General features: G+C 38.8%; 1 pseudogene; it reads left to right on the forward strand.

The window, feature by feature from the left end:
• LOC129011321 (protocadherin-8-like) overlaps positions 1-19,107 on the forward strand; it is a 177,574-nt pseudogene that overhangs the window by 108,046 nt on the left and 50,421 nt on the right.

Genomic DNA, 19,107 nt, shown 5'->3' on the forward strand with positions numbered 1-19,107 from the left:
AAAACAAACATGCTGAAGTCCTAACTAACTCCCAGTACCTATGAATTTGACCTTATTTGGACATAGGGTCATTGCAGATGTAATCAGGTAAGATAAAGTCATTAGGATGGGCTCTAGTTCAATATGACTGGTATCCTTATAAAAAGTAGAAATTTGGACACATACATGCACACAGGCAGAAAGCCACGTGAAAAAAAAGCCAGAGATCAGGGTGATGCTTTTACAATCCAAGGAACACTAATGACTGTCAGCAAACCATCAGAAGCTAGGAGACAGGCATGGAACAGATTCTTCCTCACAGCCCTCAGAAGAAACCAACCCTGCCAGCACTTTGATCTTGGACTTCTGTCTTCCAGAACTGTGAGACCATTAATTTCTGTTCCTTAAGCTACCCAGTTTGTTGCACTTTGTTACAGCAGCCCTAGAAAACTAAAGCAGGTACCCATGCCAAACCCTTCTCTAAAAGTGGGACAATAAAGACCCCCTACTCCAGAGTTGTTTTGAAGGATAAAGTCAAATACTTAGCGCAGTTCATGACACACATTTGAAGCTGAATACATTTGGCTATTGTGATTACCCAATTATTATACCTATCATTATATCTGTCTGAATATACTCCACCTTCTCCGATTCTAAACACAGTTAGATTGTGAAGTTCTGAAGCTGGTTGAAAGCTAACTCCCACAACTGTGTAGAATGATTCATAGGTTTACAAATCTAAGTTTTAATTTCAGAGCTGAGTTAAGGAGATCTGAGCCTGCCTTTGTGCCAGTGTAGAATGGCGGGAATGTAATGCAGTGTAATACATATCCACTGGGAGATGGCATGAGAGTCGCCTCCCATAACTTAATCTTTAAAGCTACTTATGGAAGGTTTTTGTTGAAACAGACAGAGTTTCTGCAATTAAATTACCATACGTTAAAAAGGTTTCATTATGGCGTGATTCTATTATTAAAATCGGCAGCAAATAGCAGTGTGGGCTGCCTGGCTTGCATTACTGACACCAGCATTCTTTTTAATGGGTGAAAAAATATTAACCTTCAGGAAGCTCTAAAATAACCCTTTCTCAGAAATATGCAAATGGTAAGTTGTGCTCCACAACTCGTTGAAAGTGCAGGATATCCACTGAGAAGACTGATCTTGTCAATTTACATGGCAGGCTATTGGCTTCTAGAACCTCCACTCTGTTGAGGGAGGGAGAGAGGCAGAAGCTGGGAGTTCAAAGCTGCTGGGATTAGTGACGCTTTGATGCTGTCCTAACACCAGAAATGATGGCTGGTCTAGACCTGTCATCTCTATAAACCTCGATCAGCCAGCTTCCCTATCTCAAATAAGGCATTCATCTTTCAAAAGATTGCTCTGACTCCAATGGAACTTAGTAGACCCAGACAAATAAAGTGCCTTCTTAGGGGCTTGTCATAATTCTCACTGTGCAACCCTTTTTATGGTTACCAGGAGCTGTTTTTGTGGTATTCAGTTGCCAATTTAAGACAGTCTGGACTTAGAGATGCTTAAATAAATACTAACCCAAATGTGAAGTCTGATTTTCTGAAAGCAGTGGCCTCATTGGACTAAACTGACCTTTCCTTGCGTATTTCTATTTTGAGGTTTTCGTCTACTACAATCCACTGGAAAAAACCTTCCAAAACTTTTCAAATCTGGTTTATTTTTCACTTGCTATTTGAAAAAGTAGCTGTTGGGAATAATAACTGAAATAAAATTATATCAGACAAATGGTTGTTTCCAACCAATGTGCCAGAGGAAATAATCAATAGCTTTAGTGTTGGAAAATCAAATATGTTGACATTAATATTACTATTGCTTTTCTCTTCCCACTAACATTTTAGATTGTGCCTCTAAAGCATTTATTGTTCAAGGTTAGCAATCTTATTTCAGATGTGTCTTCGTAATTCAGCATTCATATTTTATAAGCTGCTAATTGTTGTCTCCCGCATATGGTATATAATTTCATTAGAGGTTGTTTATTTGCATATGCATGTATTTTTTCTCCTCAATAATAGAAGGTCAGTGTATTTTAATGTATTAATCTGTTTCTGTTTGCATATGTATATTTTTCTCTTCTTACTAATAGGCTGTCACTGCATTTTTATATATTTACATATTTTATGGTGATGTTTGCTGTTAGTTAAAATGTACACATTTTGTTGTCTCAGCATAACTTATTTCTATGCATTTAATATATAAAAATTTACTCATGAAACAAACAACCGAAAAGCACTAGCAAATATCCAACTGAACGACTCATGATAGTAGCCCACAACCATCAGCAATGCTAGTCTCCATTGTGAGATTCTCAGCTATCGCAGTGGTTACAGTCCTTGGTTGTAGTCATTGTTTTCACGGGCTTAGCGTTTTCTTCACTCATGGCAGTATTATCACATGTCCTTTTGATGATGCTTGGCACAGCCTATGTCAGTGATATGTTCACTTACGTGAAAAGGTCCATAGGCTCACATTTTTTTGCTCCAGTGGTAAGAGTCTTTCAATTTAAATAAAAAATATGTCTTATATTTCAGGCACATCAAATCTGATGATAAAATATGATCTTGTGTTCTTCCACCCTATGCCTGTCTCCCCACTTGCAAGTTTATTCTTCAGAAGTAACTACTTTCTTTTTTTTATTTCACTTTTTAAAAATTATTATTATTATACTTTAAGTTTTAGGGTACATGTGCACAATATGCAGGTTAGTTACATATGTATACATGTGCCATGCTCGTGTGCTGCACCCATTAACTCACCATTTAGCATTAGGTATATCTCCTAATGCTATCCCTTCCCCCTCCCCCCACCCCACAACAGTCCCCAGAGTGCGATGTTCCCCTTCTTGTGTCCATGTGTTCTCATTGTTCAATTCCCATCTATGAGTGAGAACATGCGGTGTTTGGTTTTTTGTCCTTGCAATAGTTTACTGAGAATGATGATTTCCAATTTCATCCATGTCCCTACAAAGGACATGAACTCATCATTTTTTATGGCTGCATAGTATTCCATGGTGTATATGTGCCACATTTTCTTAATCCAGTCTATCATTGTTGGACATCAAAAGAAGACATTTATGCAGCCAAAAGACACATGAAAAAATGCTCATCATCACTGGCCATCAGAGAAATGCAAATCAAAACCACAATGAGATACCATCTCACACCAGTTAGAATGGCAATCATTAAAAAGTCAGGAAACAACAGGTGCTGGAGAGGATATGGAGAAATAGGAACACTTTTACACTGTTGGTGGGACTGTAAACTAGTTCAACCATTGTGGAAGTCAGTGTGGCGATTCCTTAGGGATCTAGAACTAGAAATACCATTTGACCCAGCCATCCCATTACTGGGTATATACCCAAAGGACTATAAATCATGCTGCTATAAAGACACATGCACACGTATGTTTATTGCGGCACTATTCACAATAGCAAAGACTTGGAACCAACCCAAATGTCCAACAATGATAGACTGGATTAAGAAGTAACTACTTTCAATGGTTTCCCCATAACTTGAGGCGGAAGAACTAACTGTAGTGGTATGGGCCCCAGGCAAAAGGAGGAACTCAGCTCTGTAAAGGAGCCGAATAAGTCATTGGAAAGAATTAAGGCTGAGATTCTAATGGTTTCTGTTTCTATTAATCATTCCTCTGGCTATTTCTAGTTCTTACGTGGTTCTCTGTACAACTTTGAATACCATGCATTCACACCTCAATTCTTTGATTTACTGATTTTGGACATGTATCTTTTGCCACCCCGTCATCATCATCATTGGGAAAGATGAGGAATATACCTTACTTATGCCTTTCTCTCCCTTTACTCCTACTAATGATCACTTGTTTGTTATTTTTAGACCTTCTACTGACTACCTTTATGATTTCGAATCATAACTTCATAGTCTATTTCTTGATATGTCAAATGTAAACAATGTCTCTTGACTCCTTATTATGTAAGATGAGATTTGCATTTTTCTTTTCCAAATGTCTATCAGCTCTAGACTATTGCTTTTACATTATATGGTTATATAGTTATAACATTTCAACTTCTTGAGGTTGTGTTTAAGTGTAGGGTTTTTTTTTTTTCTTTAAATTCAATGGGTTGTTTCAAAGTGGACTCTTTATTTCAGTGTTTGGAATTTTCTATTTTTACTTTCTAAAATTATTTTCTATTTCCCATATTTTTCTAGTTTCTTCTTTTGGAACTTTCATTAGATGAATATTGAATATCCTGGAGCGAAGTCTTCATCTTTTCGTAATTTTGCTCTGTGTTTTGGGAGATTGCATTGCTTTTTTTTTTTTTCTTGGCCTCTCTTTTATCTTCTATGTCTTCCACTGCATTTTTTTCATTCTGATGTTCAAAGTTTTCTTTTGAATTCTCTCTGATTTTTATTTTTTAAATAGCATCCTCTTCTAATTTATGGCTGGGTTATCTTTCAAATCTCTCTCAGTTTACTACTTGTATTTTAAAAGTTATCTTTTATTTCCTAAACTATCTCTATATCCTCCAGGATAATTTTTCCACCTTGTAGACTTTTGTCTTTTCCTACAGCATTTGGAGTCCCTTGATTGTTAATATCAATGCCTTCAGTTCCAGATAGCTGGCATGGGCTTCCTCTGGCATTGTGTGGGTGTGCTTTTCCAAAAGGGCTTTTTCTTACAAACAGGTGACTGCAAATTCAGTGTGTGTGGCCAGGCATGTCAGCCTTCGCTCTCCCCAGACAGCTTGTTCAGCTTCTTCAGAGAGCTCATTGCCCGCTTCCCCAAGGGCCAATGCCACAACTGTTAGCATCTTTGCACAGAGTCATAGGGAGACAGGTGTGCTGTACAGACTTTTGATTCCTCTGCGGTGTTCCGCTCCTTCTCAGTACAGATGGTTCAGAGTCGAGGCCTTCCTAAGGCTCTGTGAGGAGGCGTGGCTCCCACTTCCACTGAAGCTTTCTTCTGAGCCTTCCTTTGCTCAGGGTAAACTTCAGTATGATTCTGTTGATTCCTATCTTTCAGAAATTCAGCAATGTCTCCTAACTAATGAAGACTGACCACCTGTTCACCACGCGTTCTTGGATTTATTTGTGTTTTGTGCAACATTTGTGTTGTTTCATTGTGATTCCTCTTGAGAATGTGGGGTAAAGATACATGCTTAGTTTATTCTCAGAAGCCCCCTGTGAGGCAGATATGATTTATGACCATCTCAGGCTGCAGCTTTTGGGAACACTGGCTTTTCTACAGTTTATTCTTGCTTCTTTCGGAGGGGAGCAGCATGAAAGCCCAGGTCTACTTCTAGGAATATATTTAAAATGAAAAATATACTCTTGTTATGAAAAATCTGAGCATATGCAAAAGTAGAGAGAAGAGTATGATGCACCTCAATGTGGTTGTTACCCAGCTTCAACAAATACCTCATGAGCAACCTTGTTTCCTCTTTGTCTTTCCTCACTTGACTCCTTTCACTGAATTACTTTGAAGCTAATCCAAGACATCACATTGAAACCTTGAAATAAAAGCTAGCAATGTGGGAATAAAATCTCAAGCCAGACTACGAGGGTACGTTTGCCTCTTCTGTGTCATGTGCCTGTTATCAGGTGAGTGAACTCAGGCAGCTGCTGATGTCTGGGCTGTTCTCCAGGGCCTTGATAGACTAAGCTATAGGTGACAATAAATTTTTTTTCCCCCAGCTGTAATGTATTTTTTCTATGACAGGGTAAGTGACTCAGTTAACATTTACAAATACCAACAAGTAGTTAAGTAGAATATAGTGGCTTTAAAAAGGTATCTACAGGCCAGGCGCGGTGGCCCACACCTGTAATCCCAGGACTTTGGGAGCCAAGGCAGGCGGATCATGAGGTCAGGAGAATGAGACCATCCGGCTAACACGGTGAAACACTGTTTCTGCTAATGGCTGAGGCAGGAAAATCGCTTGAACTTGGGAGGTGGAGGCTGCAGTGAGCTGAGATCTCACTACTGCACTCCAGCCTGGGCAACAGAGCGAGACTCTGTCTCAAAAAACAAAACAAAACAAAACAAAAACAACAAAACAACAACAACAAAAAAGATATATATAAAGCTGCTTCTCGTACTCTGGCAGTAGAACTGTTATTTGACTCTCTTCCTTTTTTCCTCTGGGCTGTTAGTACCGCACGCAGGAGGAGGGAATAAGAAAGAGTCAGGAGTATGCAAGCTCAATGCTAGCTGAAAGCTCCTAAAACCAGTGTCTCAGGGATTCCCATGAAAAGCCAAGTGTGGTCCTGATAGAAAATGTTTCCAAAGGCAACTGACATCCCCGCACCCTTAGTTTTTGTCTCTGGTCTAGAAAGAAAAAATTCTATCTAGGAATAAAAAGAGAACCTAATGACATGTACAGTGTTAGATGTGTCTCAGTGTGATCATCTTTTCTTATAGCTTCAATCTTTCGCTTTTGTTGCCTAGGCTGGAGTGCAATGGTGCAATCTTGGCTCACTGCAACCTCTGCCTCCCGGGTTCAAGTGATTCTCCTGCCTCAGCCTCCTGAGTAGCTGGGATTACAGGCACACGCCATCACGCCCAGCTAATTTTAACATGTTGGCCAGGCTGGTCTTATAGCTTCAACCATCATGTCTATATTAATAATTCCTGGCAGATCTCTTTCAGCTCAGATTTGTTACCCAAATTGCAGGGTTACTCATTGGAAGCACCAATAGCAATACCTAGTACATAATAGGTACTTAGATATTGATCTTGATGGACTAGTAGGCGTTTTCAAATAGACATTATATTGCAATTTAACATTTGTTTTAGTCTCAAATCCACCTTCTCCTGGTTCTACACGTTGCTCATAGCACCCTGACCTCCTTGGTTGAGTAGGTGTTAGCTGTAGGTTCCTCCCTGTTCTTCGCTTGCCACATCTAATTGTCCACCAAGACCTGTGTTGACTCTCTTTGCATTTTCCCACAAATACACTTTTAAATTTCCACATCTGCTACCTTAGTTCTCCTTTTTGAATCAGTGTAGCACCCTCCCAACTAGGGTTTTTGCTCTAGTCTTCCCTCCTACATGCCATCTTGGTATTAAATGTCTCAAAAATCTAGTTTGACCGTCACTCCCCTCTCACGCTTAGGACCAAAACCCCTCAGTTATTTCCTGCTGCCTTTAGAAGGGAGTCCTAGTGCCATTGTGTGGCATGGTATGGCAGGCTGTCCACATGGAACGCTCAGTGTACCTTTCCAGTCTTCAGGCCACTTATTTCAACTTACTCGCTTTGTTTATTTATTTGTCTTTACTGTTTGTCACTCACACTGGAAATAAGCTCTATAAGGGCAGAGACACTTTCATCCATGTCAACTGATGTATCTATCCACAATGCCTAACATGATGTTTGAGACATAGGAACACTGGATAACAATACGCTGAGTAAATTAATGAATAAATGTTCTTTACTCCTCTCTGTAACTCTATGCTGAATCAATTGAATTATTGTTTTCTCAATTACAAAATGATATTTCCTACCGTCTCCTTTTGTCTTCTGCTCTTTTGGAATAGTTACATTCTCTCCACCTTTACTGCTAAGACCCAACTGTAAGTCTATGTTCTGCATCCTGCCTTCCCTGCACTGGGAGAGTCCTAGGACTTTATTTATTTATTGCATCCTGCCTCATATTGTGGTTATTTATTTATTATCTTGTCTTTCTCTGAGAAATTGTAAGCTCCTAGAGAGTGGGAAGTATGTCTCCCATATTTTGGAGGCATAATTCCTATGTTTTTCTTCCTTCCACAATTGTGATACCCACTAAGGATGTTTGAATCATTCAGACTTGTATTCACTCATAAATGAGAAGTTGATAGCTATAAATATTTCACCCTTTTCTTCTACACTTACTCTCCAAATCCCATATATGTTCTTTATGATGTCAATCATTGACTAACCATTGAGTTTTCTTCTATTTTCTGCACATTATATATTTATGATATTGTGGAACTCCTCACTGGCATTGGGATTTGCTGACCCAACATGATGTGTTTTTAGACTCAAACTCCTATAATTGACCATTGGGTTTCTGTGCTAGAAATGCTGTGCTGAAACCCAGCTCCAGCTCTGAGAAAAAACACTGTATGGAGTAGCTTCTGAATTGCATGTCCTTAATTTGAAATTGGATTAGTCTCTCTAATGTGTAAAACATGGGAATTAAGGAGCCAGCTCTGCCACTTGCTAGCATTGTAACCTTGGTCAAATTATTTAACCTCTTTTTGACTCGGCTTCCTCACCTATGAAGTGGGGGTAATAATAGAGGTTAATTTCCATGTTTGTTGTGAAGATTAAATGACTTCTTACAAACAAATTAATTAGAATAGTGTCTGGCATGCTGGAAGCAGACAGACAATAAACATTCTCTGCTGTTATTGAGGGAATGCCATTTCAAAAAGTTTATTTAGGGACTCATTCCATTCTGAGCAAGGACTTCATATCCCTGAGTTAGATGTGGTGGAAACCACTATGATAATCTCTGTGATTAGTCTTTCTTCCTTCAATGACTTTGGGAAACTCTTTAAATCTTAATGTAGGAGACCTTTATAGTCTGGCCTCTGTTTATGTTCCTGGCCAGACATGGTAATTTCTTTCCTTCCCTTGTAAAGTGCTATAATTTATCTCATCTTCAGGCTTTCATACAAGCAATCCCTTGGTATACATTTACCCAACTTTAGTATCATTTCTTTGGGAATGTCTTCCCTGATAATCACTTTCCTCACTCCTAAAATTAGGTGTATTTCCTATGAATTACTATAGCCAGGGATGATATTATAAGTATTTAATAATGAGTCTAGCATTGGCATAATCAATATGATCTTACAACTGTCATGGCACTAGAGTGGGGTCTTGGGAACCCCTGGCATCTTTCCTTTAGTTGCTGAGTTGAAAGGCACTCTTGAAGGTACAGAGAGGCTGAGGGAGCTAGGGTGATGAAGAGAGGCATTCTGGGAGCTCAGAGCAACAGCTACATACCAGATGGTACAGGCCTAGTATAATGGCTTAAGTGCTGAGCCCATGGCAGTTTTACCAGTGGAAGACTAGCCTTGATTGACGCCCTTTTTGCTTCCTCTAGCAACACACTTATCATGCTATTAAATAATTCTAATGGTCTATTTCCTTATATATGTTTTCCACCAAACTTTGAGTCTTAATCAATATACCCTTTTAAGGATGGTCTTAGATTTGTTCCCCTGAAAGTAGAGTCTGAGTCAAGAACTCATTGCATGTAGATTTTTGGGAATTGATCCCAGAAAGCAGACTAAAGGATTGGCGAGAGTGAGAGGAGAAAGAAGAAAATCCAAGCCAGGGGTATGGTTTCTAAGTCACTGCCATAGGGAATAAGGGTGAATGCTGCCTCATCTTCTTGGTTGTGAGAGAATTCCTCCCAAAATTTTCTTCTCAAGAAGGGGAGGTTGAGGCATTTTTCCCCAGGCTCCCATCCCCCTTGGGTTGAGGATCTCTGCGGAAGCATTCACTCCCTTGCACTTCTGGATTGCATGTGCGTGTAAATAGATGAGACTTGTCAGAATCAGAAAAAGTCCTGGGACAGAAAACAGTAATGCACCCAATGTATGTCTGAGGGGGTGCATATCAGTGCAGTGTGAATCTACGCTTGCACACAAATCTCCACTGAAGGTGCAGCTAACATATGGTAGGAGAAAATTTGACATACGGCACCAGAGGTATCTTTCACATGATATAGTACCGCCAAGAACCCAGCTTTCTTTTGAAAATTTAATGGATGACTTACTAAATTCCATGCTTTTCATGTTCTTCTCCAATTCTTTCCCAGTAGCTTCCCTTCCACATACTCAAAGGCTTAACAATCAAATATTGACTACCTAGTACGCATGAGATTTTGTTGATGGATCCTGTGATACAGCAGTGATAAGACCCAGTTGCTGCCTTTCATAGAGCTTCACAACTTTCAGATCCGACCCAATGCTACATAAATGGCCTCGAAGCATTGCACATTACGTGTAAGTCTTGAAATTTTGATTTAGTAGAATATTGGGTACAGACAACAGAGACCAGCAGTTCTTATTCCAGTCCTAGACCCTGATATTTCTTACTCCTTCTATACGTAGGTTTATTTTTTTTTACATCTTAGATGGGAATTATGTCACCTGTCTTTTCTTACTCTGCACTAGGTTGGGAGGACAAAGGGAGGTAATGCCCACATAAGCAAGATATGAAACAAGCTCAAATACACCCTGTTTGAAAATGTAAATAAGCAGATGAAATAAGAAAACAACTGAAATGTATTACAGTGTCTAAAATCTCCTCTCTCCTCCTCCAGTTTTGAGACTTTGAGGGTAAAGTTTATAAAGTGCACGTCAATTTCAAACTACAAAACAGGAAACTTCTGTTCAGGTTCATTATAATGTAAACCAATCCCTTAAACTAGGCCCTTCCCCAATAGAAGAGAAGGGAGAGGGAGGACTGTTTCTTGAATATTTTCTATGTACCAGCATGGCTTAGCTACTTCATATGCAGATCTTGTAACCATAATATGTTTGTCACTCCATGCACAGAGCAAGTCAATACACAGAGACACCAAATTGCAGCAGAGAAAGAGGCTTAATTGTAGGGTCACTAAATGAGGAGATTGGAGGAAACCTCAAATTAATCTCTCCAAGGAGTCTGGGGTTAGGGTTTTTAAGGGTTTTGGAGAGGGCTGAAGTGCAGAGATCATTGATTGGTTGAAGAGTGCAGGGTGAGGTCATGAGACAGGAAGTTGAAGAAGCAGTATTCTCATGCTGAACCCATTTCTCTGTGGGGGTCATCAAACTAGTGGGTGTCAGCTGTTTTGCTGGACTTTGGGTCTGGAAAACATCTTAAGCAATCCTTAAACAAAAGCCTTATGATTCTAACATCAGAAATCCCATCTATAGGAACAATGGGGATGCAAATGGTCAGTATCTAGTGTTGTGGTGACTTTTAGCAACAAGAAAGTGGGGCAAAAGTACAGCCTGACTAATGCTTAATTATAATGATATTTCTGTCCAGAACCTGGCATGCAATTTTTGCCAACCTTGTGGGGATAATTTCAATCTCTTGGCAGAGCTATAGGTGATGCATCTTGTCTTTGGTTCCAGCCTCTTCTTGTGATGTTCTTGGAAACGCCAGGTGGTTATTTCTCTTTGTCCTTTCTCACCACTCTCACAACAGTGTTCAACAGATTCAATATTTCTCACCTCACTCCTTTCCATTTCCACACCTTCTGCATTCCTTGCCTTAGTATCTTGCTATGTGTCAGGCTCATGTATATAAAAAATACCATTACCATTAAGGAATTAGTGAAGGATACTGACATGAGGACATTGTATTTTAATTCAAATAGTAATTTCAAGGCTGAGATTTTCAGGTAATACAGCATTCAGTGGGAGAGAAATGTGGAGGACGAAGTGAATATTTTGCTCATTCTCAAGTGACAGCATTTGTAATATCTTTCTACGGGGCTTACTCTGCTTATATCATAATGTCAAGCAACCTGTGGCATCGTTTGACTCTATGGGGATGGCAAAATTTCCATCATCATTATCAATTCTCATGTATCTCACTGCAGTAAAACAATGACCTTTTCAGGTGTTAAAATGGGACATTAGCAAAAGTAAGAAGAGTACAGGGGAGAAAAGGTCAGCTGAAACCAACAACATTTCACTTATGAAATGAGTGGAGATAGTCTCAGAAATATTATCTTTTTTTTCTTCTAACTCTACTATTGGCTCTGAGTTTCTAACCTATGGAGGCAGCCTTTGGTAAAAGGATAACGAATGGTAATTGTGGCCTCAAATATTGGCGGAGCTATCCTTGTCTCAGATTCATTTCTTTATTTGCAATAATGTTTTATTTTTAAAAGGGTTCTAAAACTGAATAATCCATTTCATCTATTATGACACCTTTGCAGTTGTTGTAATGATCATCACTCAAGTGCTTTTTATACGTATGTATAGCACAAGTGTCCATCTTTCTTAAAAACCATTGTAAAGAGTGAGAGAACACCACAAACACCATTCCTGTACTTTTAAATTCTGGTGAAAACATTTTGCTGTAAGATGGGTTCATTTTTAACACCTGAGTCTATATTCAAGTAATTTGGTTTTGGTTTCAACAATGGTGCCAAAGTATCAGAGGTGTTTGAACCAGAGCAGCTCCATCTTGAATAGGGGCTGGGTAAAATGAGGATGAGACCTGTGGGGCTGCATTCCCAGGAGGTTACACATTTTTTTTTTTTTCTTTTTAAAGAGGGACTCTCACTCTGTTGCCCAGGCTGGGGTGCAATGGTGCGATCTTGGCTCACTGCAACCTCCACCTCCTGGGCTCAAGCAATTCTCATGCCTCAACCTTCTAAGTAGCTGGGATTACAGGTGCCCATCATCATGCCTGGCTAATTTTTGTATTTTTAGTAGAGACGGGTTTTGCCATGTTGGCTAGGCTGGTATGAAATTCCTGATCTCAGGTGATCTGCCTGCCTTGGCCTCCCAAAGTGTTGGGATTACAGGCGTGAGCCACCATGTCCAGCCAGGTTACACATTCTTAGTCACTGGGTGAGATAGCAGGTTGGTACAAGATACAGGTCATAAAGACCCTGCTGATAAAACAGGACGTTGCAAAGGTATGGAACCAAAAAAGAGCCTGCATTGCCAAGTCAATCCTAAGCCAAAAGAACAAAACTGGAGGCATCACGCTACCTGACTTCAAACTATACTACAAGGCTACAGTAACCAAAACAGCATGGTACTGGTATCAAAACAGAGATATAGACCAATGGAACAGAGCAGAGCCCTCAGAAATCATGCCATATATCTACAACTATCTGATCTTTGACAAACCTGACAAAAACAAGCAATGGGGAAAGGATTCCCTATTTAATAAATGGTGCTGGGAAAACTGGCTTGCCATATGCAGAAAGCTGAAACTGGATCCCTTCCTTACACCTTATACAAAAATTAATTCAAGATGGATTAAAGACTTAAATGTTAGCCCTAAAACCATAAAAACCCTAGAAGAAAACCTAGGCAATACCATTCAGGACATAGGCATGGGCAAGGACTTCATGTCTAAAACACCAAAAGCAATGGCAACAAAAGCCAAAATTGACAAATGGGATCTCATTAAACTAAAGAGCTTCTGCACAGCAAAAGACACTACCATCAGAGTGAACAGGCAACCTATAGAATGGGAGAAAATTTTTGCAATCTACTCATCTGACAAAGGGCTAATATCCAGAATCTACAATGAACTCAAACAAATTTACAAGAAAAAAACAAACAGCCCCATCAACAAGTGGGTGAAGGATATGAACAGACACTTCTCAAAAGAAGACATTTATGCAGCCAAAAGACCCATGAAAAAATGCTCATCATCACTGGCCATCAGAGAAATGCAAATCAAAACCACAATGAGATACTATCTCACATCAGTTAGAATGGCGATCATTAAAAAGTCAGGAAACAACAGGTGCTGGAGAGGATGTGGAGAAATGGGAACACTTTTACACTGTTGGTGGGACTGTAAACTAGTTCAACCATTGTGGAAGTCAGTGTGGCAATTCCTCAAGGATCTAGAACTAGAAATACCATTTGACCCAGCCATCCCATTACTGGGTATATACCCAAAGGATTATAAAACATGCTGCTATAAAGACACATGCACACATATGTTTATTGCGGCACTATTCACAATAGCAAAGACTTGGAACCAAGCCAAATGTCCAACAATGATAGACTGGATTAAGAAAATGTGGCACATATACACCATGGAGTACTATGCAGCCATAAAAAATGATGAGTTAATGTTCTTTGTAGGGACATGGATGAAGCTGGAAACCATCATTCTTAGCAAACTATCGCAAGGACAAAAAACCAAACACTGCATGTTCTCACTCATAGGTGGGAAATGAACAATGAGAATACATGGACACAGGAAAGGGAACATCACACACCAGGGCCTGTTGTGGGGTGGGGGGAGGGGGGAGGGATAACATTAGGAGATATACCTAATGTTAAATGACGAGTTAATGGGTGCAGCACACCAACACGGCACATATATACATATGTAACTAACCTGCATGTTGTGCACATGTACACTAAAACTTAAAGTATAATAATAAAAAAAAAAAGAAGCTGGCCAAAACCCACCAAATCCAAAATGGCAATGAAAGTAACCTCTGCTTGTCCTCACTGCTCATTATATGCTAATTATAAAGCATTGGCATACTAAAGGAAACTCCCACCAGTGCCATGACAGTTTACAAATGCTATGGCAACATCTGGAAGTTACCCTATATGGACTAAGAAAGGGAGGAGCCCTCAGTTCTGGCAATTGCCTACCCCTTTTTTGGAAAACTCATGAATACCCACCCTTTGTTTAGCATATGATGAAGAAATAAGCATAAAAAAAGCCAAGCTGCAGCCCTCAGGGCTGCTCTGCTTATGGAGTAGACATTCTTTCATTCTTTTATTTTCTTAATAAACTTGGTTTCAGTTTACTCTATGGACTTGCCCTAAATTCTTTCTTGCAGGAGATCCAAGAACACTCTCTTGGTACCCCTTTCTGGTAACAAAAGTACAGAATCAACAGAATTTATTTACTTTTGTTTTTTTAGAACTCTTCCATGGCTCAAACTTTGAGTTAAATTTCAAAATTAATATATATATTTTTCCTAGACAAGGGCATATTTCTTAAACCTGTGTTTTATGATTTTATAATTTAACATTTCTGATGAGGAAAAAACCTTAGGCAAACACCAAGAGCTCTCAAGAAACCTTCTAATTGACTTTTATATTACAAAACAGGCTCAGAATCAGATAAGACATAGAATCTGACACATTATTAGGTACAGAATAATCAATGAAAAATGTGATTGATTGATCCAAAATGATTAGAGGACAAACTGTAATTAAGTTAGTTGAAATTTGCATGACCCTGTGGGTTTGTACAGAAAGCTATTATGTCTAGGATGGGAGACTCTGTCTCCTTACCATGGAAATTTATTTAAATAAACCCAAATACAAGCAAACACTGCACATTTTCTCTCCTCTTTTTCCTCACTAGCTTTTACTTTGTTTGGACTTTGCAGATATCAGCAGGGAACAATGATCAGGTAGGTACCATTTCATTCCTTAGCAACCTGCCCTATCTTCTACATCTTCATATGCTAAGCCCAACCATTAATTAATTCTACATGCTTTTCACTTTGGCCATGCTCATTACTTAGACTTAAACAGAATTCAACCTTATTTTATTTATTTATTTATTTTTAGAGACAGGGCCTTGCTATGTTGTCCAGGCTGGCATCAAACTCCTGGACTCAAGCAATCCTCCCACTTTGGCCTCCCAAGTAACTGGGATTCTTTAAAAATTAACTGAGATAATTTCCCTATTTTGGTAATTAAACTTGGAAAAACAATAAAACAGGTTTTGAAAACGGAGAAGCATTTTTCATCACATGCTGTCTTGAACACTAGACTCATACTATCTGGAAAGCAAAGATTTGTGATTAAGTATGTGTGGCAAATGCTGTATCTGCTGCTACTTTAAGGGTGGTCCGTTAACTGATGCCAGTCCCCAGACTGTTTCCTGTCTGTGATGTGATGCATACAAAAATGAGACTATGCAGAGACCTGAATAGAAACTTGATGTAATACTTTTGTATCTGTTAAATCTAAAAATTAAAAATTAGGGACTATTTTTATTTCAGTTTTCTAGTAAATCACTTCTATTATATTTTACTAAAATAATGCTCCTGTATGAATTAGGGGGAAAAAAAAACCCAAAACTGATCCTTCACCACAGATAGTCAGAGAAACAATGCTATATACTATTGTTTTTTCTTAGAGATTCACAGTATTTGCTATGTAATAAAGATTCTGAGAAGCCACACAGTAAAGAGACTCATTTAATTTAGTGTTTCCAAATACTTCTGAGGCCTCAGAAATCCTTTTTTTTCTTGTGGATTACCTCTATTAATAGTCTATGTATTTCATGTTTTATAGAATACATCTTGGGAATTGTTAAATTACAATAAGCAATGTTTATAAAGTACTTTGGGCCGGGCATGGTGGCTCATGCCTCTAATCCCGGTGCTCTGGGAGGCCAAGGCAGGTGGATCACCTGAGGTCAGGAGTTCCATACCAGCCTGACCAGCATGACGAAACCCCATCTCCACTAAAAATAGAAAAGTTAGCTGGGCATGGTGGCGTGTACCTGTAGTCCCAGCTACTCAGGAGGCTGAGGCGGGAGAATTGCTTGAACGCAGGAGGTGGAGGTTGCAGTGAACTGAGATTGTGCCACTGCACTCCAGTCTGGGCATAGTTTATATTTTTGAATGCACAGGAATATCTTATTAAAAAACTACTCAAAATGAAGTCAGTGGGTAAATACCACACACCAAACATGATGCCATATTACATATTCAGGAATGTGTGTGTTTAACTATTTAGGATATTAAAAAGTTGTAGTACCTACTCACATACCTTCAAGAGTTGATCCATGTGAGGATAAACTAATTTAACTCCAGATAAAAAGTCAGAAATAAAAGTGATGGAAGACAAAGATTTTGACTGTTTATTCATATCAAAAATAGAAGACACTGAATCCAGTTTTCATGCATGACATGTTGGAGCCACCGATCATGTAAATTCCTATCCTGTCCACGACTATGTCTTTAATGAGGTACAATTTGGATGATATTTGGAAAAGCTCAAGAAGACCCTGGAGATTTGGTTTACATAAACTGAAGGCCAGGCCATTGGCTTTCTATATCACTGGGAGTCCAGCTTTTGGACTCCCAGTGATGTAGAAGACTGCACTTTCTTATTCAAGTGACAAAATAATCTGTACTCAGTCAAATTGAAACTGCAACAAAGAAAACAGAAATATAGTTAATTTCTTCAAGTGTTGAATTTAAAAATCAAGGTGCACAGGGATGGCAATGTATGGAGATGTTTCTTGGGAGCCATGGGTGGCACCTCACCCACAGGGTGGCATTTTCTTGTGGAATTCTCTATGGTCCTGGGTTTAGCTGTATTCTTTGGTGTCGAAAACAGTATCTTATTAGTGCCTCACAAATGATCATATGTTTGGACGCTAGCAAGTGATGTTGAAGCTCCCAACAACACTGATAATTAAAATTAGATTATCGAGAGCACAGCAGTGAAGAATACATGTTCTAGATGCAAGTTCCCTAGGTTCAAATCCTGGCTTCTCCATTATGACCTTGGCTAAGCGACTTAGCTCTCAGTCCTGTTGTGAGGACTGAATGAGAAAATGAATTTAAAGTGCTTAGAATATTACTGGTGTGGAGCAGGCAAGGCATAATAGTCAGCTGTTATAATTTACACTGATAAATGCAATGTCAAGTGGAGTATACTTTCAAACTGGCTTGATCAGCTTATCTCACTTTGTGGGTAAGCTCCACAGGAAGCCAAATTATCAGCAGCTGCCTGGCAATCACGGTGTTGGAAGGAGTTACCTCTATCTTTATGCTTTATAGCACTAGGTTATGACCACATGATGCATTCTGTCAGGTTCATGGATGTAGCTGGCAAACAGATTCCAGTAGTTTATGGGCCAGAGTTGCTGTCCTGAGAGATATCCTGCCTGTTTATCGTGACTCTGCATGCTTATATGCTAAAATGAAGATAATAAAGAATTACTCCTTTTATGCTAATTTTAGATGGTAGACCTCAGAGGGCAACCTTATTTCTATACTCACAGAGATCTTCTTCCTGTTGTTCTTACCACATACCTACCTCGTATGAGATATGTATGTATCTAGACTCAAAGTACATCTGTAAGTTGAAGAGACAAGACTGAGACTTCTATTAGCAAACAACCTACACTTGAAAGAGTTGATCACTCAGTGTGAAGATTTGCAAAACAAAGTCACAATTTCAGAAATGATGTGGATCTTATTGAGTGCAATTACATTTCCACGGTTGCCTATTGAGTTGAAACCTTAGGATTTATCCCAATTATCAAGTGTCTGCTGTATTGGTTTGGTCAAATTTCTAAATAAATGGATTATACTTAAAGAAAATCATGCCCACTATACAAGGCATATCAGAATAATCCTGGAAAGTTTGACTCTTGCCACAATCAAGCCAATATTTGGGCCCTTCTGGGTTTGTGATCATACATTATCTTCTGTGAAGTTGTCTAAATTGGATGCTGGAAACTCTCATCAGTGATGTGAACCTGTGATGAGATTAGAGTTATGTGTAGCAGTTTTCACCCACAGCTTAGTCTGTTTAATACTGATATTTTCATGGTCTTGTTAAACACTGTTGAATGGTTACAACTAAACTTGCTTTTGTTTTAGTCTGAAAAAGTATTCGTTATATATATATATATTGAACAAGAATTCGTATCTACAATTTATAAAGAACTACAAATTATTAAGTAAAAGACAAAACATTCCATTTTTAAAATGAGCAGAAATGTTGAACAGGTGTTTCACCAAAGAAGACATACAAATATTCCTCAAATGCCCAAAATGTGTGGAATTGCACTACTCACGCGGGAAGTGCAAATCAAAACCACAGCAATATCACTATATACCTAGAATAGTTAAAGACTGAGAGTACCAAGTGTCGACAAGGGTGCAGATCAACTGAAACTCTCACACACCCCAGGTAAGTGCAAACTGGTGCAATCATTAGGGAAAACTCTTTGTCAGTATCTACTAAAGCTAAACATATAATTTCATGACTCAGCAATTTCACTCTCAGGAATATCCAAGAAAATTGAGTACAAATTTCTACCAGATATGTACAAAAGTGTTCACAGCTACTAAGCCTGCTCTTTTTATGAATAATGTGGATCAAGCTGGTTTTGGACTGCTTTTTCTGTACTGTTAAAAGTCGATGTCCTTAATTGGCAGTGATTTAGCAGTGAAAAATCAGGCCATTCATTTGTGTGTGGATCATTGTACAGCCGATTATTAAGAAGGTTGGATATTCCTATTATTTATTGTCCCCATTTAACACAGCATATAGATTTTGTGTATCATTCATTTTCCCTGAATTTTAAGATGAGAGAATATGAAAATAAACTTTTAATTAGCAATCTAGTGAAGAAAATAGACTTGTATTCCAATA

This window comes from Pongo pygmaeus, chromosome 14 (genome assembly GCF_028885625.2).
Source record: "Pongo pygmaeus isolate AG05252 chromosome 14, NHGRI_mPonPyg2-v2.0_pri, whole genome shotgun sequence".
NCBI classification, from domain to species: domain Eukaryota; kingdom Metazoa; phylum Chordata; class Mammalia; order Primates; family Hominidae; genus Pongo; species Pongo pygmaeus.